Source organism: Pogoniulus pusillus, chromosome 5 (assembly GCF_015220805.1).
Source record: "Pogoniulus pusillus isolate bPogPus1 chromosome 5, bPogPus1.pri, whole genome shotgun sequence".
In the NCBI taxonomy this organism is placed as follows: Eukaryota; Metazoa; Chordata; class Aves; order Piciformes; family Lybiidae; genus Pogoniulus; species Pogoniulus pusillus.
Genome location: NC_087268.1, coordinates 4,534,747 through 4,556,629, shown reverse-complemented (window position 1 = coordinate 4,556,629; position 21,883 = coordinate 4,534,747). Strand labels below are relative to the sequence as shown.

Sequence of the window (21,883 nt, the reverse complement as noted above, 5' to 3'; positions counted from 1 at the left end):
CTTAAATCAACTGACTGGCTGCAATTCAGTGAGAGTGCTGGTGGGCCAAGTTGTCTGAACAGAAGTGCTTAAATCAGCTTTCTGAAGTTTTGCATATCCCAGGGTTAAATCCCACAAGGAGAAAGTTCCCAGAGAATTTGAGTTATAGGCTTTGTGCTCTCCTAGCAGATCTTTTGGTGTTTGCATGAGTTACACTCTGATTACTGCATGGGGTGGTTTTTAGTTGCAAATGAATAACAACTGGAAGAGAAAGAGGAAAATAAATTCACTATTTCATACACCACCAGCAGCACAGAAATGCTTCACTTGCTTGCGTAGGGAGGTTTTCTGTACTGAAGCAGGTGGCTTCTGTGGCCCATTTTGGTGTTAGGAAACTGCCTTTTAGTGGCTTCTCCCTGCAATTGTTACTTCAGCCTTCAGTGCTGAGGGGCTTTTGTTGTTTGAAAACCACACGGTATAGAAGACCTGAACTGCTCAAAGGCTTTTCTATCAGAAGCATGCCATGAAGCCAAATGTGTGTTTCATTTGGAAACCCTGGGACATGATACAGTTTAATAGCAAAAGGTGTTAAACTGAGCCAGCAGTGTGCCCAGGTGGCCAAGACAGCCAGTGGCATCCTGGCCTGCATCAGGAATGGTGTGGTCAGCAGGAGCAGGGAGGTCATTCTGCCCCTGTACTCTGCACTGGTTAGACCACACCTTGAGTACTGTGTTCAGTTCTGGGCCCCCCAGTTTAGGAGGGACGTTGAGATGCTTGAGCGTGTCCAGAGAAGGGCGACGAGGCTGGGGAGAGGCCTTGAGCACAGCCCTACGAGGAGAGGCTGAGGGAGCTGGGATTGGTTAGCCTGGAGAAGAGGAGGCTCAGGGGAGACCTTATTGCTGTCTACAACTACCTGAGGGGTGGTTGTGGCCAGGAGGAGGTTGCTCTCTTCTCTCAGGTGGCCAGCACCAGAACAAGAGGACACAGCCTCAGGCTGCACCAGGGGAGATTTAGGCTGGAGGTGAGGAGAAAGTTCTTCCCTGAGAGAGTCATTGGACACTGGAATGGGCTGCCCGGGGAGGTGGTGGAGTCGCCGTCCCTGGAGCTGTTCAAGGCAAGGTTGGACGTGGCACTTGGTGCCATGGTCTGGCCTTGAGCTCTGTGGTAAAGGGTTGGACTTGATGATCTGTGAGGTCTCTTCCAACCCTGATGATACTGTGATACTGTGTTGGGATAGACTTTGCCAATTCCTGTGGAACACAATGCCAGGTTTCCAAGTGTGGCAAAGGAGGAGAGAAGGAATTCTGGTGCCAAGTTTTCAAAATGACAACAAGTTCTGTGATGCCTTGGGAAAGGACTGGCTTCAAACCACTGTTTTTTGATAGTTTTAGGACATAGTCAGGCAATAAATATCAAAAGAGTGGCACTTTCCTCTCATTTTCACATTGATTGCAGCTAAAATCCAGAAATCTGGAGTTTTATTTAGCATCCTATGGAGTGCAATCATGGGAATTAAAACTATCCAAATAATCAGCAATATAGAAAGAGCTGTGTTTATGATTTGGTCAAATTTTTGGTCAGATTAAAGCTAACTGTTATCATAATGAACCTTTTCTTCTGAGAAGCACCAGACTTCAATTTCTACAGGGACTGTCATTAAAAAAAAAATGTTACTTTCTATTGCTTTGTTATTATTTAAGCAGAAATTTGCAATTGCAAAGTTTTAATTACAGAATGAAGTTACCCATCCACTGGAATTCTGGTACTCTTAGTACTTTCCAGGCTTGCTGAACATGTAGTATATTATGTTGACATTTTCAGTAGGTCTGGGGGAAGGATCACACACTGCCCAGATGACCCTTCTAGCCCCAGAAATTCTATGTACTCTTAATACTCTTAATGTTTAGCCTGGAGAAAAGGAGGCTCAGGGCAGACCTCATTGCTGTCTACAACTACCTGAAGGGAGGGTGTAGCCAGGTGGGGGTTGGTCTCTTCTCCCAGGCAACCAGCAACAGAACAAGGGGACACAGTCTCAAGTTGTGCTGGGGCAAGTCTAGGCTGGATGTTAGGAGGAAGTTGTTGACAGAGAGAGTGATTTGCATTGGAATGGGCTGCCCAGGGAGGTGGTGGAGTTGCCATCCCTGGAGGTGTTCAGGAAGAGATTGACTAAGGCACTTAGTGCCATGGTCTGGTTGACTGGCTAGGGCCGGGTGCTAGGTTGGCCTGGATGATCTTGGAGGTCTCTTCCAACCTGCTTGATTCTATGTTAATACTTCAAAAATATGGAATAATTGAATATCCAGCAGAAGTTCATAGTTTTTTGATCAGGAAATCTTGCCTAGTAATAACAGAATCCTCTTGTAGGTGACTCAAGCTCCTGCCTCCCTGGAACCTACAAAGAGGTTTTTGCCTAGTGAGAATGGCCCATTTTACTTTTGCTGACCTGCTTAATGCTCTGTATTGATACTTCATTAGAAAAACTGACTCAGTTGGGAAATACCTCTAGTGAGTGTTTAAAGTTTATGTATGCCCTACAAGTGTATTTACTACACTAAACTTAAAGGTAAAAGAATGACTGTGCAGTGCAAGGAAATCCATCACCATAATATTGTGCATTAGATCTTTGCTTTGTTGTTTATTTCTTCTTTATTGTTTTAATTTCATTCATGAGCTGGTAGCCTATGAGGTTGTGGTGAAACTAGTTGGACAAAATGTCATGTCTTTCTGCTATTGATTACAAGTCAGGCAACAGTATTTCAATAGGAATTTGAATTTCTGCAATGCCTCCTTGCTGCATCTACTTCTATTTATGGTCACAGGGAGACCATAAATAGAGAGATGCAATTACAGAATCACAGAATGTCAGAGGCTGGAAGGGACCTCAAAAGATCACCCAGTCCAACCTCCCTGCCAGAGCAGGATCACCTATATCAGATCACACAGGAACATGTCCAGATGAGTTTGTAATCTCTCCAGAGACAGAGACTCCACAACCCCCCTGAGCAGCCTGTTCCAGAGTTCTGTCACTCTCACAGTGAAAAAATTCCTCCTTATATTTGCATGAAGCTTCCTATGCTGCAAAAGAAGTAACAGGACAAATCAGTGTGTGATGATTTGGGTGTTCTCTGGCCCCCAACACTTTGGAAACCACCCAGACTAGACTCAGCCAGCTCTGGAAATATGAATTAAGCTTATATTTACAGCTAGCACAATACACAAGCAGATATTTACAGTAGATACAGTTATAGACAGAAATAGACAAGGTAAAAAGGTAATACAGAAACACAACTCCCCTACCAGAAACCTGAGTCCCCAGGAGGGGCTCTCAACCACCCCTGCACCTTCCCCCTACCCTTCTCAACCTTACCCCAGTCCCAAGGAAGAATGGAGGTTCGGCCAGGGGGGGTTAGGAAGCAAAGTGAATTAGTCAAAGAAAAGGAGGGTAAGGTTCGGAGAGAGAGTTGCAGCTTGGAGCTTGCCAGCAGCAGAAGTGAGTTATCTATGTTTTGATTCTTCTTCTTGCATCTCTCAGCAAGCCTATGAGTGAAGTAGACATCACCATCGTTTTCCTTCCACAGCCTCTAATCTAGTTCTTCTCACCAAAACATTCTAGCTAGCTTCAAACTAGCACACAGTGTTTCTTGAGGACTCTTTTGCCTTCTCCTGAATTAAGATAATGCTGCTCAACTACTTTGATTTCTAAAGTATATATTTGGGTATCTTTTGGGTATGCTGATGCTTTTTTTTTTTTTTGTACTTTCAAGCTGCATGTGAAAATGAAACAATTGCTATGTCTCTGAAATCCATGATTTTCATGTTCTAAGCTATTTTGGGAGCAGATATTCGGTGGGCCTGTTAGTTGTTCACTAACTTCTATGTAAGATCTTCTCTCATCATTTCACTATTATTGTTCACTATTATCTCCATAAACATTATAGCTTAGTGGTTGACTGAAGGGCTGCGTGTTTTGATGATGGTTTTAGTGTATCACAGTATCATCAGGGTTGGAAGAGACCTCACAGATCATCAAGTCCAACCCTTTACCACAGAGCTCAAGGCTAGACCATGGCACCAAGTGCCACGTCCAATCCTGCCTTGAACAGCTCCAGGGACGGCGACTCCACCACCTCCCCGGGCAGCCCATTCCAGTGGCCAATGACTCTCTCAGGGAAGAACTTTCTCCTCACCTCCAGCCTAAATCTCCCCTGGCACAGCCTGAGGCTGTGTCCTCTCGTTCTGGTGCTGGCCACCTGAGAGAAGAGAGCAACCTCCTCCTGGCCACAACCTCCCCTCAGGCAGTTGTAGACAGCAATGAGGTCTCCCCTGAGCCTCCTCTTCTCCAGGCTAACCAATCCCAGCTCCCTCAGCCTCTCCTCGTAGGGCTGTGCTCAAGGCCTCTCCCCAGCCTCGTCGCCCTTCTCTGGACACGCTCAAGCATCTCAATGTCCCTCCTAAACTGGGGGGCCCAGAACTGAACACAGCACTCAAGGTGTGGTCTAACCAGTGCAGAGTGCAGGGGCAGAATGACCTCCCTGCTCCTGCCGGCCACACCATTCCTGATGCAGTAGTTTGTTAATTCCATGTATTTCAAGACAGATGTATTTCACTCCATTAATTAATAAAAAGAGAGAGAGAGAGGAAGAAAGCATGAAAACAGGCATAGAAAATACATAAGAAAAGGAAAGGTAAATAAAAGCTATGTAAAGATCCCAGTCCTGTATGTGGAAATCATGCTGTTGATTTGAGTGGGAGCAGGAGCTTGCCCCTTGGCAGAATAAGTGCTTACAAGATAAGGGCCTGTCGTTATGTAAAATGGGTTTTGTGTATTTGCTGTAGCTTTTTTTCACATCATTGAAAACACCCAAGAGCTGAAGATCCCCAGGCTAGCATTTAATGTCTAAAATAAGTTTAGTAAGCCTCTTATTTTTTGTTGGCAACTGGCAGTCTGTTGCAGCTCTCATTCTGCTGTCAAAAAAAAATAGGGCCTTTAGTGAGGCAAAACATGAGCTTTTCATGTCTGGGGACTTGGCAAAGGATGAATACTGATGTCTTAGATTGGCATCTGATGTACAATAGGTGATTGCACAAAGCACCTTTGCAATTTGGCAGCCCTGTTTGCAAGAGACCCCAGGACTAAATAAGCCTATAGTAAATTACTTAACATTACCCCATAGATGTCTGCTTCTTCAGATCAAATCTGTAGTTAATTCACTAAAATTACTGCAGTTTCTCCTTTCTTTGCTGTTCTGGACCTCAGAGTACAAGATGAGACATCTAGCTCAACTTAGTACCTGCTTTAGGTATTGATATGAAATGTGTTTACACCTCTGAAACACAGTAAAGACCTCAGTGAATACAGATGTGGTGCTTAATGAGAGACTTACATAATTTCTTCACATAAAAATGTATTCAGAATCACTAAATTAATTCTTATGCACATACTGCTGGTTATGTTATGAGAATTAGAACTGATATTACTAGTTCTTTCTACTCAAGTTCTTTCTACCCTAAGTGTGACTCCTAGTAAGATGTCGTTCAGTTTTTATCATGTATTGTTTGGAGCATGCTTTAGTTTTTGTGCTCTGCTCTGTTGAAGTTGTTTCTAACAACAGTCTGTGATGGTACACTTGGTGCAGGGCTTGTTAGCTGTGCAAGTACCATAGAGAATCCATGGCTATACCCATAACATTTTTACTGGCATTAATTTGAGTGTTTTGTCTGCGTCTTGAGCTGTAAAGTCTCAAGTGAGGTCCATGGAGTCAAACTGTGCATGAACCATTTACAAGCACTGCAGCAAACCCCATGTGCTTTGATTGAGCACTCAATCAAGCAATTAAATGTGCAAGTGCCGTGAACTTTACATTGAATTGGTTATCTGGCTGCTATTTATTAACTCCTCTGCAAGCCCTAATAATTTTGTTGTATAATGTTTTTTTCTTTACTTATCTTTTGTCTCATTCCATGCAAAATACATCTAGAAACCTTGAAAGTACTGGGTTTTTTAAAATGAGTGCTGTGATGTTTGATTTGGAGGAAAAAAAAGACACAGCAACTATACTTGCACATTACTCTTTGCTTTCATTTACTCTTGGCTCTTTGATTTCAGTTTTACAAGGCAGAGATCATGTCACCTTTCCTGTAAAGAACTATGGGCACTTTTACCATATGTAGGTAAGAGAGGCTCTAATTCTAAGATTAGCTTTTTGTAGGTAGGGTTCTATAGAGGGATATGAAACATTATGTTTATTAAGTCCATATGTGTAATTGCCTGCAGAATTGGGGTCTCATATGTTAGTTTTTCTGCTCAGGCATGTTTAATGCAAATATTGCATCTAATTTTTAGTGCAGATCTACTGTGCTTAATTATCCTTGTAGTCTGACCGAGGTATAAGAAGATCAGGTGTCTTTCACCAGGTTCATGGGTTCCTGGACTCAATTCCTTGGCAGCCAAACTACACTCCTTATTTAAGATTCGTGTCTTCCACAGATTGTAGAAAACCTCTGCTTTGAGATGGATGTTTGCTATTTGTTTGGCAGGTCCATAGTTATTTCACCTATCATTTTATACTGCACTTGTACAATACAGAAACATTCAGGATTACAGTTAAGACATGATCATAGAATCATAGAATCAGCCAGGTTGGAAGAGACTTCCAAGATCATCCAGTCCAACCTATCACCCAGCCCTAGCCAGTCAACTAGACCATGGCACTAAGTGCCTCAGCCAGGCTTTGCTTCAACACCTCCAGGAACAGTGCCTGAAGATCACCTGTAATGCACTGAAAAGGTACCAAGCCTGTCAGAGTTCAAGGAGCAGCTGAATGATGCTCTTAGTCATACACTTTAGTTTTAGGCAGTCCTGTGAGTTAGAATCAGTGATCCTTATGTGTCCCTTTGAACTTGAGATATTCTCTGAAAAAGTAAATTAATCCCTATTTTAACATGAATGCTGAGGAAAAGGTTCCATGAATGTTAAGAAGACAGAAATACTTCAACTCCCTGAACTGTTACATTGTCCTGCCTTAGAATAAAAAGCTCTGTTTTCAGGTAACATCAACTTTTTTAGATGCATGCATTGAATTAAGTTCTAGTCTAGACTAGGGATAATAGGAAGTTGTTTATTTTACCCTTATGGGTAACCTGCCACTTTAATGTGCTTAGGTCTCATGAGGCAGGATAGGACCTCTGCTTGGAACAGGTCTCAGCAGTCCCATGCATGCTGCTTGCAAATAAAAATTATCCTGCATTTTGTGATACCATTTGGAAGGGTAATTTAAAGACTGCACATATTATCTCAAAGCTTCTAAACAAGGAGAGAGAAGTATGAACCATAAAGAAGAATCTATAGTCTGTCAGCCCGGTGTAATGGAAACTTATGGTACATGATGATTTGTTGCTATCTCCCACTTGTAATACTTGCAAAAGTAAGGGTGACTCATATGAGGATTTATGGGATAAAGTCCAGGGCTGCCATTTTAAAGCACTAAGCAGAACTGAAAAATAATATTATTTTCCAGAGTTGTTTCCAACTAGCATTTTCCTACAGTTGTAGAATCATAGAACGTTAGAGGTTGGAAGGGACCTCCAGAGATGATTGAGTCCAACCCCACTGCTAAAGCAGGATCCCCTAGGGTAGTCTGCAGAGGAACGCATCCAGGCAGCTTTTGAAAGGCTCCAGAGTAGGACACTCCACAGCCTCTCTGGGCAGCCTGTTCCAGTGCTCTGTCACTCGCAATGTAATGAAGTTTCTCCTCATGTTGAGGTGAAACCTTCTATGTTCCAGTTTGTAGCCATTGTTCTTTGTCTTACTACTGCATACCACCAAAAAGATATTGGCTCCATCCGTTTGACGCCCACCTCTCAGATATTTATACACATGGATGAGATCCACTCTCAGTCTTCTCTTCTGAAAACTAAACAGCCCCAGGATTTTCAGTCTCTCTTCCAAGGGGAGATGCTCAAGGATGACCTTGTGGCAGTCTGTTGGACTCTTTCCAGCAGGTCCCTGCCTCTCCTGAACTGGGGTGCCTAAAACTGGACACAGTATTCCAGGTGTGGCCTCACTAGGGCAGAGTAGAGGTGGAGAAGAACCTCCCTAGACCTGCTGGACACACTTTTCTTGATGCAGCCCAGGGTGCTGTTGGCTCTCTTGGCCACAAGGGCACATTGCTGTCCCATGGAGAACTTGCTGTCCACCAAGACTCCAAGGTCTTTCTCCATGCACCTGCTTTTCATCAGATCAGCCCCAAACCTGTACTGGTGCCTGTTGTTATTCCTCCCCAGATGCAGGACTCTGCACTTGTCTTTATTGAATTTCATGAGGTTTGCCTTTACCCAGCTCTCCAGCCTGTCCAGATCTCACTGGATGTCTGCCCAGCCTGACAGGGTGTCAGCCACCTTTCCAGTTTTGTATCACCAGCAAACTTGCTGAGGGTAAACTCAGTCCCCTCATCCAGGTGGTTAACAAAGATGTTGAACAAAACTGACCCTGGTATTGATCCCTGGGGAACACCACTGGCCACAGGCCTTTTTCATAACACAGAATGGGAAACCACAAACTGAAATCATCCCATTCTTTTTTGCCCACCATGTGTCAAAGCTACATAGACATGTTAGAAAGTAGCTACATGTTCTTATTAAAGGTAGGGCAAGATGAAAGACAGAATGGTAGGGCTTGGAAGAAGCCTCTGTAGATTTTCTAAGTCAATGGTCCTGCTAACATAAGTATGCCTAGGTTGCACAGAAACACATCCAGATGGGTTTTGAAACTCTTCAGAGAGACAGACTCCACAGCTTCTCTGGGTAGCCCATTCCAGTGCTCTCTTACCTTCAAAGTAAACAAGTTTTTCCTTATAGTTAAACAAAACCTCCTGTGTTCTAGTTTGTATCCACTGACCCTTCTAACACTGAAAAGTCCAGCCCAATCCTCTTGGAGGCACCGTCCCTGGAGGTCTTCAAGAAAAGACTTGATGGGGCACTTAGTGCCATGGTCTAGTTGACTGGATCAGGCTGGGTGCTGGGTTGGACTGGATGATCTTGGAGGTCTCTTCCAACCTGGTTGATTCTATGATCCTCTCTCAGTCTCCTCTTTTACAGGCTAAAGAGCCCCAGCTCTCTCAGCCAATCCTTGTAAGAGAAGTGCTCCGTTCCTCTAATCATCTTTATGGTCCTAAGAGGGGATTCACCTGAAAAATGAAAAATAGGAGTTTATTATTTTATTCCTGTACATTTCTTGGTATCCTAGGTGTAAATAAAAAATTATTCACTCTAACATTGTCTGGCCCATGACCTGTTTAAAGCCTTGCAGCTATTGTTATTGTCTCTTTTAAGTTATCACTGCAAAGCAAGTATCTCTCATGTTCATAGAATCATAGAATCAACCAGGTTGGAAGAGACCTCCAAGATCATCCAGTCCAACCTAGCACCCAGCCCTAGCCAGTCAACTAGACCATGGCACTAAGTGCCTCATCCAGTCTTTTCTTGAAGACCTCCAGGGACGGTGCCTCCACCACCTCCCTGGGCAGCCCATCCCAATGGGAAATCACTCTCTCTGTGAAGAACTTCTTCCTAACATCCAGCCTATACCTACCCTGGCACAACTTGAGACTGTGTCCCCTTGTTCTATTGCTGGTTACCTGGGAGAAGAGGCCACCCCCCATCCATCTTCCAAATGTACAAGCAGTCTGTTAGTAATACTAGATGTGACCTTATTTATTCCCATTATTCCCTCTCAAAGGTTGCAGAAGAAATCACAGAAACCATGCAGGTTTTGTGTTGTATAGCAGATCACACCAGAAAACCAACTCTTTCAGGTTAGCATTACTCTTGGAGAATTTTGGAAGGTGGAAAGTATTTTGGACACTGTGAGAGGAGTAGCTATGATATCTTGATTATTGTTTGAACTTTTTAATCAAGGTTTATTATGTGAACTTTTGAATTAAGGTACTAACAGAATCTAGGATGAGCTAAAAGCTGTGTTGGGACTACAAAGTAAAACCACGGTGTGAAGTGGAAGCCATGTGGCACTGCAGAACACCACAAATGTTCTTTCATTGCTTCTATTGTGCTCTCTCCTCTTGAATCACTTCATATCTACTGACACACTTGCTACAAGTGTACTCTTAGTTCAAAGCAAGAACACAAAGCATGTGTTCATCGCACCCACAGTCATTGCCAAGCCTTGAGATAGAACCGAATGCCAAGAGTCAAGCATGAGTATTGTGCTCATAACCTAACTAGAAAATAATGCTGCCTCAACTGAAAAAGAAACATTTCTCCATTCCTATCTAGCTTTCAGATTTTGAATATCTATTTTGCTGTCTACAGCTACCTGAAGGGAGGCTGTAACCAGGTGGGGGTTGGTCTCTTCTCCCAGACAACCAGCAATAGAACAAGGGGACACAGTCTCAAGTGGTGCTGGGGCAAGTCTAGGCTGGATGTTAGGAGGAAGTTGTTGGCAGAGAGAGTGATTGGCATTGGAATGGGCTGCCCAGGGAGGTGGTGGAGTCACCATCCCTGGAGGTGTTCAAGCAAAGCCTGGATGAGGCACTTAGTGCCATGGTCTAGTTGATTGGCTAGGGCTGGGTGCTAGGTTGGACTGGGCATTTCAAATTACTGACCAATTCTACTCTTGGATCCAGATACAAAAATACAGTATTGAAAGCTGCAGAGAGAGAGACAAAATAATACTTTTACTTAAATGTATTTGGGATGGTGTTCTAATTATAAATTATTCATATTAAAGCCCAGTCTGTAACATTTACATAGGAAGTTGATAAATTAGTTTAATTTTGACCAACTATCACTCATGAATAATCAATTAGGGCAATTATCAGTATTTACATTTTGACCTGAATTCTCTAGCATTAAAACAAGACAGTATTTGAGTAAGTGTTCCTGGAGAGAATGTTTCAGGGCTCAGGTCTACCTTTAATTATTACAAATTTCTTTTGGTTTCACGATGATTCACCAGTAACATTTTATTTAGCTACCAGTGTCTCATGCACTAAAGAAGGAAAGGCTTTCTAGAAAGGTCAAAATCTAGTGTTTTTTCCTTTCCTCTCTGCTGACAAATATAATATTAACTGATTATCTGAATGTAGATTTCTTTATTTCAAGTGCTTATTTATTTTTTTTTTTATAACTTGAAGGCTGAGATCAGTCTTTGCATGTCGTAGAAATGATGTATTTTAGATGGATTCCTAGTGCTGGAGTAACATGCTTAGAGGAAATGTGCCAGTATGTTCATCTAACTGTATTATTTTGATGATTTAGACATTTCTCAGTGGTTTAGACAGTTTTTCTCCAATTTGCCAGGTGCACAAATATGGCAAATCTGAATGTGTAACTCCGACAATAGACAAATGTGATAAAAATACAAGGCTGTAGTAATAGTTGCCTATAATCCTCTGCAGGCTGTGAACTATGCTTCTGCTCATTTTGCTCCAGCTAGCAATACAGCAGCAGTATATAGCAATACTGTAATCACCAGGATCACTTTACAGAATCATTTACTATATAGAATCATAGAATCAACCAGGTTGGAAGAGACCTCCAAGATCATCCAGTCCAACCTAGCACCCAGCCCTATCCAATCAACTAGACCATGGCACTAAGTGCCTCATCCTGTCTTTTCTTCAAGACCCCCAGGGACGGTGCCTCCACCACCTCCCTGGGCAGCCCATTCCAATGCCAATCACTCTCTCTGTGAAGAACTTCTTCCTAACATCCAGCCTATACCTACCCTGGCACAACTTGAGACTGTGTCCCCTTGTTCTGTTGCTGGTTACCTGGGAGAAGAGGCCACCCCCCACCTGGCTACAATGCCCCTTCAGGTAGTTGTAGACAGTAATAAGATCACCCCTGAGCCTCCTCTTCTCCAGGCTAAACAGGCCCAGCTCTCTCAGCCTCTCCTCATAGGATTTGTGCTCCAGGCCCCTCACCAGCTTCGTTGCCCTTCTCTGGACATGTTCCAGCATATTATATATAGTATATGGCATCATATGTATTTTGGTATACTACATAATGATAGAAAGCAGTACTCTGCAGTATTGCTGGTGAAAAAGATGGTGTTGCTGTAGCAGTTTGCAGTTGAGGTTTACACTGTTCTTACTGGTTTGAGAGTGGTGTATGCTTGAGGATTTTGGCAAGAATTTATTCTTTGCTTTTCATCCTCGTGTAACCAGACATTATTTCCTGTTGGAGGTCGGAGACCGGTGCGGCGAGAGATCGGGGCACTGAGAGTCGACTCTGTGGCTTCTGCGCAGCAGTGCAATTTATTAGGGCGATACAGCGACCTTTATAGCCCCCAAAGGGGGTGTAGACAACTGACTTAGTTCAAGATTGGTACAAGTGGAGGGTACAGATTGGCTCCAGGTTAAGTGTAAGGCAGAGATAGGTTAACTTACAGTAAACACCTTAAGGATCCCACCCAGGGGGGGTGGCCAGAGCCAGCCCCCTGGGCCGTGCCCACCTCAGAGGCGGGCAGATTCCACCCCCTGACAGCTGTGCGTGGGCTGCTCATAGTTGCAGGCTCAGGCCCCTGGGAGCCTCAAGGCTCCAAGGACACTTCTCATCACAGGGTCTGATGTTTACCTTTCATGCTCCGCTGCGGGAGGAAGCTTCCCACAGTACCCCCTTCTTTTCCTTTGAGCAACCCACGTTTGATTTTAAACGAGCTGTGCTCAGTGGGAGCGCAGGTCAATGGTGCTAAAGTAAAGAGAATACATTTGTTAAGAATTTTGCTAGTGACAACAATCTGGCAAACTAGCCACCCAAGCTTAGCTAATGATCCCAAAAGCCATTTCTGCAAGCGACAGTGAGTCAAATGTTCAAAAACCCAAAAGTCCAGACGAACATCACAGCTTCTGGAGGGTGCAAGTCTGTTACGTCTTCATTAGCTCACTGTGGTAGCCGATGTTGTGGGCGAGCGAATTGTTCAGTATCTCTCCATAGCTTTAAGTTCACTTCATACTTTTCAGAGATCTTGATGTTCCCAGTGCAGTCCTCGGCTATGAGCTGCGTCTGACGATTGTGCTTAAGAACTACCAACCCCCAAATACAATACAAGAGTGCGTCTTAGATGTTGCTTTCAGGCTATTCTGCTTAGGCCTTTCCCACAGCTCTCAATTCACTTCAAGAATTTGGAGCAGTGTTTTTTCATCCCTTGCAGGGCCCTTGCAAGAGATAAAGAAATCACTTGCCAACTTATGCCAATTTTAAGTGGGCTTTGGCCTTCACCAAAGGGACCAGACCGAATCTATTCCATTAAGCTACAATCATTGAAGCTCATGAAAATACCCAAATTCATTAGCCAAGATCCAATGCCTTATAATCCAAATACTCATGATCATCATCTCTATGACTCTCCCAAGATCTTACCACAATTCTGCCATCTGAGCAAGATTTTCTGCTCACTTCATGAAAGGACAAACCAATCATATTCAAGTTGGTATCCACCTTAGGGCCTGTACAGACAGGTGATAAACCATAATATGAACATATTCAATACCTAAGCTGATAAATCCACCGATCTTACTTGTATGATGTGTCCAAAAAGGCTGTAGTGTTTCTCCATGCCTCTCTTCTTATTTTACTAGCTCCTCTTCCACCTCGCCCCCTTTTCCTCTTTTTCTTCTTTTTTTTTTTTTTTTTTTTTTTTTTTTTTAATATACAAAAGACAAAATTCTACATTTCTATACGTTAAAGAAAAAAAAAAAATCATATAACTATAATACTGTCTTAACTTACAAGCCTAGTAGAAAAGGAAAAGAAAAAAGGTGTGTGAGTGAGTGTGTAAAAGAGAATATGGTACCATATTATCCTTAGTATAGAAAAAGTGAATAGGGACTTATAAGTATAAAATATGATGCCTTACCATAGTATATCAGTATAATATCTATCAAAAGCTAATTATGTTCTATCATGATTGCCTAAGAATTACTGCATTAACATTATCCTAAAAATTCAATATTATTAATAAGCATCAGCACCTTATCCAACAAATGTCCAAAATACAAAATATATTACAATTAAAGTCAAAAACAACGGTAAAATTCCAGAGTCCAACATAGTCATCAAGACCCCAGTCTATATCTAGAGAAATCAATGGGCTGGTTGAAGGTACAATATGGCCTGCAGCAAGTTGTTCTTCGACGAGCTTGTGTGCTTCTTGCAGCCGTTCCTTTCGCAGCGGCCACTGATCTATCCAGATCGGTGTATTAGAAAGCCACTGGAGTTTGATTATGGGCGGCTGCCGTCCAGTGGCCGCTGCTGAAAAATTACCTGCGGAGTAGTCATCACAACTCCCATCTGTGTCATGACATCCCTACCAATCAGCGCATTTACACCTCGCGGGAGAGGTGCGATGGTTGCAAAGACGTGGCCTGTCCTGTCATCTATGGTTATACTGATTCGCTGTGAGCTTGTCAGAGTCTGAGATACTCCACCAATACCTTCAATACCGTCTTTAGCTGGGCCTGCTGGCCAGTGCGAGGGCCAGGCAGATATGGAAAAAATGGTTATATCGGCACCTGTATCTAGGAGAACGTCCATGGTTATTGTGTCCTGACCATTACTAATGATAGCTGATGCAAGTGGTCGTCTATTCAGGGACAGGGTCAGCATGGCTAGGCCACCCGTAGATCCAAAACCCTGATCTCCTCTTTGTGGCAAGGCGCGGCCCTGGGCCACGTCCTGCAGCAGGTTGGTCAGGGGCACCAGTTGAGCAATGCGACTGCCTTCCGGCACCACGATAGGTGGGTTGTTAGTGTATGCGACAATTTGTATGATACCGGTGTAGTCTTCATCAATCACCCCGGGAACAATCATTAATCCCTTCAGCCCGGCAGAAGATCTTCCCAGGAGTAATGCGCCAGTGGGCTTGCCATTTATCATTAATGGGCCTTTCATGGAGGTGGCAATAGGGACTGGGCGGTTGTCAATCAAAGTGATGCTTACTGCTGTTGTAAGATCCAGCCCGAGGCTGCCGGAGGTTGCTGGGCAGATAGCATCACTGGGGCAGCAACTTGTGTCCTCGCGCGGCTGCCTGCCGCGCTGCGCTGGTAGTTTCCCGAGCGCTTGCAGGCCGCAGTTGCATGAGAGTCAAGTTGGCAGTGGTCACACCAAACTGCAGCCTGTGGGCAATCATCGCGCGCGTGCCCAGTTAGACCGCAGCGGAAGCAGGGGTTCCGCGGGTTGTTGTCTCGGCAGCCACGATTCCCTGCATCTGCGGATCGCAGTGCTGCCATTACAAGCTGCGTGTGCTTATCTAGAAGTTGATCCATTTGGGTTGCAACAAATGTCTGCTGCTGGTTTGTAGGCATTCGAGCAACTCGCTCCAACATATCGTCCACTGAGGCTTCCCTAGGCAGAATGGACAACAGCTGCTTGGTCTTATTATTAGCATTCTCAAAAGCTAGGGTTCGAAAAAAGGCTTGTCTGGTTGCAGCATCTAACTCAGTGGCTGCTTCGACTGCAGCTGCTAGTCTATCAATGAAATGGTTGTAGTCCTCACTCAAGCCTTGCTTAACAGCGGTATAGCTGGGTGCTTTTGGCTCTGTAGGCACCATATTAAAAGCTGCTCTGGCAGTTGTCATGGACGCATGATGCCACTCAAAGGGATGACGTATCTGGGCATCCAGTGAGCTGAAAGCCCCTTTTCCCAGCAGTATATCTGCTTGAACATTGAGTAAGGGGTCGCCTAGTTGTCGTGGCTGCTCCACCACCTTCCTGCACTCATCGCGCCATGCCCTTTCCCACAACATAAACTGGGATGGTGTTAGAATCAGTCTCGCAACAGTCTCACAATCTGCTGGGCACAGCACATAGGCGGAGAAGATGTAATTCAGCAATTGCTTAGTCGGTTGTGAGTGTAAGCCATGGGAAGATACTGCTGTTTTCAACTGCATAAGCAGTTTCCAATCAAGAGCCGTGTGAGTGGCTCCTGGCTGTCCATCTGCGGTCCGTGCTGCCACAACTGGGAATGCTGCTGCACCTTCCAGAGCAGCAGCTGCCTCCCAATCACCTTGTAACAAGGCGTCGCGAATAACGGCACGCCACCGATGTTGTGGACCAACGGGTGTAAGCTGGAGAGTCTTCCCGGTGATCTCTGTAGCTTGTGGTGCCGCCAGGGGCTGGGCATTGCCAGAAGGCATTATTCTAAGTTTCTGTAAGTCGTCGGCAACATTGTCAATAGTGTCGTCGGCATCGGACTGTGAGGAGTCGCTAGCGTCCGAGTTAATCACAGGCGGCGGTTCCCGGGCTTGAGAGGAAGGACCGGCTTCCGCGGCGGAAGTCCAACTCGGGCCCGCTGCAGCCGGGGGGGCGGGTCGGAATGTAGCAAAAGGAGTTTGCGCCGGACGTGGCGAGATGGTAGCGGAAGCCGGGAGTGGGGAAAATGGACCACTGTAGGGCGGTGGCGCTGGGAGCGGGGGGGCAGACGGCTGCACCGGAACGGCAGGGATGGTAGGGATGTTTTGAGGAATTGGTGCCGCTGGCATCGGGGGTGCTGGTGGTTGCACTGGAACGGCAGGAACGTCGGGAACGTCTTGAGGCAGCGCAGGGTATAACGAAGGGTCCTGAGCCGGCGGCACCGGCTGCATCGGGACGTCCTGCTGAGGCGGCACTGGTTGCATCGGGACGTCCTGCTGAGGCGGCGCTGGCTGCATTGGGACATCTTGCTGAGGCGGCGCTGGTTGCTGGGGCGCTGCTGGCTGCGTCGGAGCGTTTGAAGTTGGCAGCACCGGCTGCTGGGGCGCTGCTGGCTGCGTCGGAGCGTTTGGAGTTGGCAGCGCTGGTTGCTGGGGCGCTGCTGGCTGCGTCGGAGTGTTTGAAGTTGGCGGCACTGGTTGCTGAGGCGCTGCTGGCTGCGTCGGAGCGTTTGAAGTTGGCAGCACCGGCTGCTGGGGCGCTGCTGGCTGCGTCGGAGTGTTTGAAGTTGACGGCGCTGGTTGCTGGGGCGCTGCTGGCTGCGTCGGAGCGTTTGGAGTTGGTAGCACCGGTTGCTTCGGCACTGCGGACAGCATCGGAACAGTAGATACACTGGGGAGAGTCATCAAAGGCACCACCGTGCCTGGAGAAATTTTCAGGTCGGAAAAGAGAGAGCTAGCTGGGGTAACCATTGCCTCTAGTGGTCTCTCCCCCCGAGTGTCCAAGCCGTCAGCAAGCCGTGCTGCTGCTGTAGCTGCAAGGGTCTGTTCCAGTCTGTATTTCTTCAAGCAATTGATGACATCACGCCATTGCTTCTGTACGCTTTTGGCTGTTTTGTCACCGTCAATAGCCTGGTCAAAAATAGTATCGCCACAGCGGCGCCATTCAGATTCATCAAAAAGAGAGTCTGAAGTTTGAAAGTGTCCTCTTACTAGTCCATATGCTACTAAGGAAGTAAATTTTTTCTTTGACATGGAAACTCCTCGCTTTTCCAAAAAGTTCAAGAGGAGAGAAATTGCTACTTGTTTATCCAAAAGTGCTTGTGTGGTCGGTTCGCCAGCTCCCCAAAGGGAGTCACCAATACTTTGAAAAAACCGCGGAAGAAGGGAGGGGCGGCTGGGAGGTTCCATGGTAACGGCAAGGTTCCGTAAGCGCGCGGAAGAAGAGAAAAAAAAAAAAGGAAGGAAGGAAGGGGGGGCGGGGTGTGTGTGTGGGTGGTGCGTTCGCCTTCCGGCGGCAACTGCCCTGGGGGGATCTGACTATGCACGATCACTGCCCCCAGAAGTGCCCATCTATATGGTCACACCTGTCGTCACACCAGCTGCCGTTATTAAAATTTTTGCCCCCATATTTATGGGCGGCGACTCTTCTTTTTTTTTTTTTTTTTTCTTTTTTAATAAACGCCTATCTATATAGGCCGTCCGTATCGGCAGACACCTTTCCCTTGGTTAGTAACGGGTTTAACGAGGGGGAAGGAAAAAAGAAAAAAAAGGAAAAAAAAAGGAAAAATAGAAAGAAAGAAAAAAAGGAAAAAAGAGAGAAAAAAAAAAGGAGACGTGTTTCCCCAGCAGGGGGTATAGTAGCGTCCGATCTCTTGCGTTTCCACCAGCTCCTTTTATGTGGAAGCCTCTATATCCTTCGTGGCCGGAGGAGGCGGGGGGGGGGGGGGGGGGGGGGGAAAGCGGCCTGGCAGTTTTCTTCTCGGCCTAGCGGTGGGGGGGAAGCGGCCTGGCGGCGGTTGTCTTCTCGGCCTAGCGGTGGGGGGGGGGGGGAGCGGCCTGGCGGTCTTCTTCTCGGCCTAGCGGTGGGGGGGGAAGCGGCCTGGCCGTCTTCTCCTCGGCCTAGCGGTGGGGGGGGAGCGGCCTGGCCGTCTTCTCCTCGGCCTAGCGGTGGGGGGGGGAGCGGCCTGGCCGTCTTCTCCTCGGCCTAGCGGTGGGGGGGGAAGCGGCCTGGCCGTCTTCTCCTCGGCCTAGCGGTGGGGGGGGAGCGGCCTGGCCGTCTTCTCCTCGGCCTAGCGGTGGGGGGGGGAGCGGCCTGGCGGTCTTCTTCTCGGCCTAGCGGTGGGGGGGGAAGCGGCCTGGCCGTCTTCTCCTCGGCCTAGCGGTGGGGGGGGAGCGGCCTGGCCGTCTTCTCCTCGGCCTAGCGGTGGGGGGGGAAGCGGCCCGGCCGTCTTCTCCGCGGCCTGGGGTGGGGGCCCGGGGTGCGGGTCTTCCGTACCTGGAGTTGTCCGGAGGTTCAATCGGTGTGTTCGGGCGCCATCTGTTGGAGGTCGGAGACCGGTGCGGCGAGAGATCGGGGCACTGAGAGTCGACTCTGTGGCTTCTGCGCAGCAGTGCAATTTATTAGGGCGATACAGCGACCTTTATAGCCCCCAAAGGGGGTGTAGACAACTGACTTAGTTCAAGATTGGTACAAGTGGAGGGTACAGATTGGCTCCAGGTTAAGTGTAAGGCAGAGATAGGTTAACTTACAGTAAACACCTTAAGGATCCCACCCAGGGGGGGTGGCCAGAGCCAGCCCCCTGGGCCGTGCCCACCTCAGAGGCGGGCAGATTCCACCCCCTGACAGCTGTGCGTGGGCTGCTCATAGTTGCAGGCTCAGGCCCCTGGGAGCCTCAAGGCTCCAAGGACACTTCTCATCACAGGGTCTGATGTTTACCTTTCATGCTCCGCTGCGGGAGGAAGCTTCCCACAATTTCCTTTCCTGGTGTGCCTGAAGCAGCTCCCAGTCCAGGCTGGAGCCTCTGGAAAGGTGGTAAAGACATAACAAAGAAGGCTAAATATGCAACGGGACTAGCAAAGCTACAAGTAGAGCCTATACACCAATAACCCTGCCAAAAAAGCTCAGTTTCCTCCTCAAATGGTTCAGTTTTCCTTCCTGGCAGTAATTATTTGAAAACCCATGTTTTTTAAACTGTTATTATTAATAACCAGGTGAAAATATATTAATAAAAATAGGGGAAAAAAAGATTAATACAAAATCTCAGCAGAAACTTCTTTACAAGGTACAGAAGCACAGCTGTGATTACTTACACAGGAAGCAGGCAATTTAAACAGTTAAGCAAACCCAAAGATGCAAATATTAGACTGGAAAGAGATTCATGGCAGTAATGTCACTTGCCCACTAGGGGATTTGATGGCCACTGAGCAAGGCAGCTGACACAAGAGCTTTTATGGAGACTTTTAAGGTTAGGTTTGCCAGGTTTACTCATGGCTATGCTGCTTTCATAAGGGACTCTTTGGCAGGTGCAGGCAAGCAGGTGATGCAAGTGGCCAGCAGGATGCGGCTTGGGGTTTTCTCTGGTGGCTGATGGTGCACATGGCAAGGCTCACAGATCTGGAGCACCTCATGTCCCTGAAGCTTCTGATGTGGCAGCTGTATAGTTTGTTTGCTATGAGAGGCTGATTTTTAGCTGCAAAATCAAGAGCAGCTCTTCTTGCTTCTCTGGGCAATACAAGGCAGGGCAAGGCTTACTAGTATTAATGTAACTTTCCTCAGACGATAATGACCAATGACAGATGAAAGTTAAAGGCAGAAACTCAATACTTTAACCTGTGGAATCAAGTTTGCCCAAACATGGCCAGAGGTACACACAGTTCCTGTACATGTCACAAGGTCAGACCACGTGCCACATGTGTTGGTTTTCCTCGACCCCAGGATGTGTCCAGGCCAGTCTGGGCCATGTCCAGGTCACCATACTTACAGACACCTAGCTCATTGTCTGTTCTGGGTCTTGTACTTCCAGGACAGCATTTCAATGCCTTTTCTCTTCTTTAACCTACCAACAGGACAAGCATGAATGCAGCCCAGGGAATGAGTTCAAGATGGGTGTACATGCCTGTGGTTCATCTTGGTTCACATTGCAGTCTTCCTCAGTAGTGTCATTAACTGAGTCCACTATTCAGCCATCAACATATCCAAGACTTCAGTGTCTGTTTCCTTAAAGCTAGCCATTCAATTTGTAAGCTATTGTAGATGTGCAGATAGCTGCATGTAGGAGCAACAGGCAGCCTGATCAAAGGTAGAGAGGATAAATTTAAATGAAACCCTGAAGGAAACAAACCCATTTATACCCTCAATATATACTTTCCCTCAAGGTTGTTAAAAGCTACTATTTACCTCTCTTCTCTTCACTCCTTCCCCAGCACAACACTACACAATTTGTTGGACCAAATTTTTGTGAAGTGGCTGTTGAGTTTTCCTTCATTTACAACTGACCCCTGTGCTTCTAAAGATACTTGTTCTGAGGATACTCAGCATTCTGCAGTTGTGACTTGTTCATCGAAAAGATGAGCAAACTGTAATGGCACGCAAAGAAAATATTTCTGACTAGCTGACTGACCCCTTTTGGGGTTGGACTAAATGATCTTTCAAAGTCCCTTCCAATCCCTAACATTCTGTGTTTCATAGTACTAGTGGTGAGCTGCTTCTTTGCATGGAAGCTGCTTGTTTGTGTGGCCAAGCATACAGATGCTACTGTGGGAGTTGTAAATACACTGTGCTGAAGAAGTTACTCAGGAGTTAGGGTGGCTGAAATAGAATGCTTCGTGGACTCCTTGTTTTTCTGATTTTTTCTTTTCTAACCCTTCTTTGTAAATGGATCCTTCAAATCCAAGGTCTCCATAAAAACAAATCAGCAGCATTTCCAAGTAAAAAGTAGGTTCGTTTTCAAAGGGGCTGCAAGACCTTTGACAGTCATAAGCCTAAAGGAAATACTGTAGACTCTAGAAATCTCTGAGGAAGTTGTCACGTGCAGCTCTGTGAGCAGTTTCAGCTAATCTGAGACTTCATCAATAGGAGGGATGGTTCTGCTTCACCATCTGCTTTAAGATTACCTGTTGTCCACTGCCCCACTGGTGCTAGATGTTACAATCATGCACTTTTGGGAAGGCTTTGTTTTCAATAAGAGTAGTATTTTGATGCAATTGACTATATACTTTCACATGCTGTAGTGCAGGAATATCCCTTTTAACAGTGGAGGAATATCCCTTTTAGCAGTGGAGGAATATCCCTTTTAGCAGTGGAGGAATATCCCTTTTAACTGTGGAGGAATATCCCTTTTAGCAGTGGAGGAATATCCCTTTTAGCAGTGGAGGAATATCCCTTTTAACTGTGGAGGAATATCCCTTTTAACAGTGGAGGAATATCCCTTTTAGCAGTGGAGGAATATCCCTTTTAACTGTGGAGGAATATCCCTTTTAGCAGTGGAGGAATATCCCTTTTAGCAGTGGAGGAATATCCCTTTTAACTGTGGAGGAATATCCCTTTTAGCAGTGGAGGAATATCCCTTTTAACAATGGAGGAATATCCCTTTTAGCAGTGGAGGAATATCCCTTTTAACAGTGGAGGAATATCCCTTTTAGCAGTGGAGGAATATCCCTTTTAACTGTGGAGGAATATCCCTTTTAGCAGTGGAGGAATATCCCTTTTAGCAGTGGAGGAATATCCCTTTTAACAGTGGCAGAGTCTTAAGTTA

At 46.0% G+C, this 21,883-nt stretch overlaps 1 protein-coding gene across 5 annotated transcripts in view; it reads left to right on the top strand.

Annotated features, from left to right (window-relative positions):
- The window catches only part of MID1 (midline 1), a 321,043-nt gene that overhangs the window by 203,951 nt on the left and 95,209 nt on the right, over positions 1-21,883 (top strand). The gene's annotated exons all lie outside the window — the stretch shown is intronic.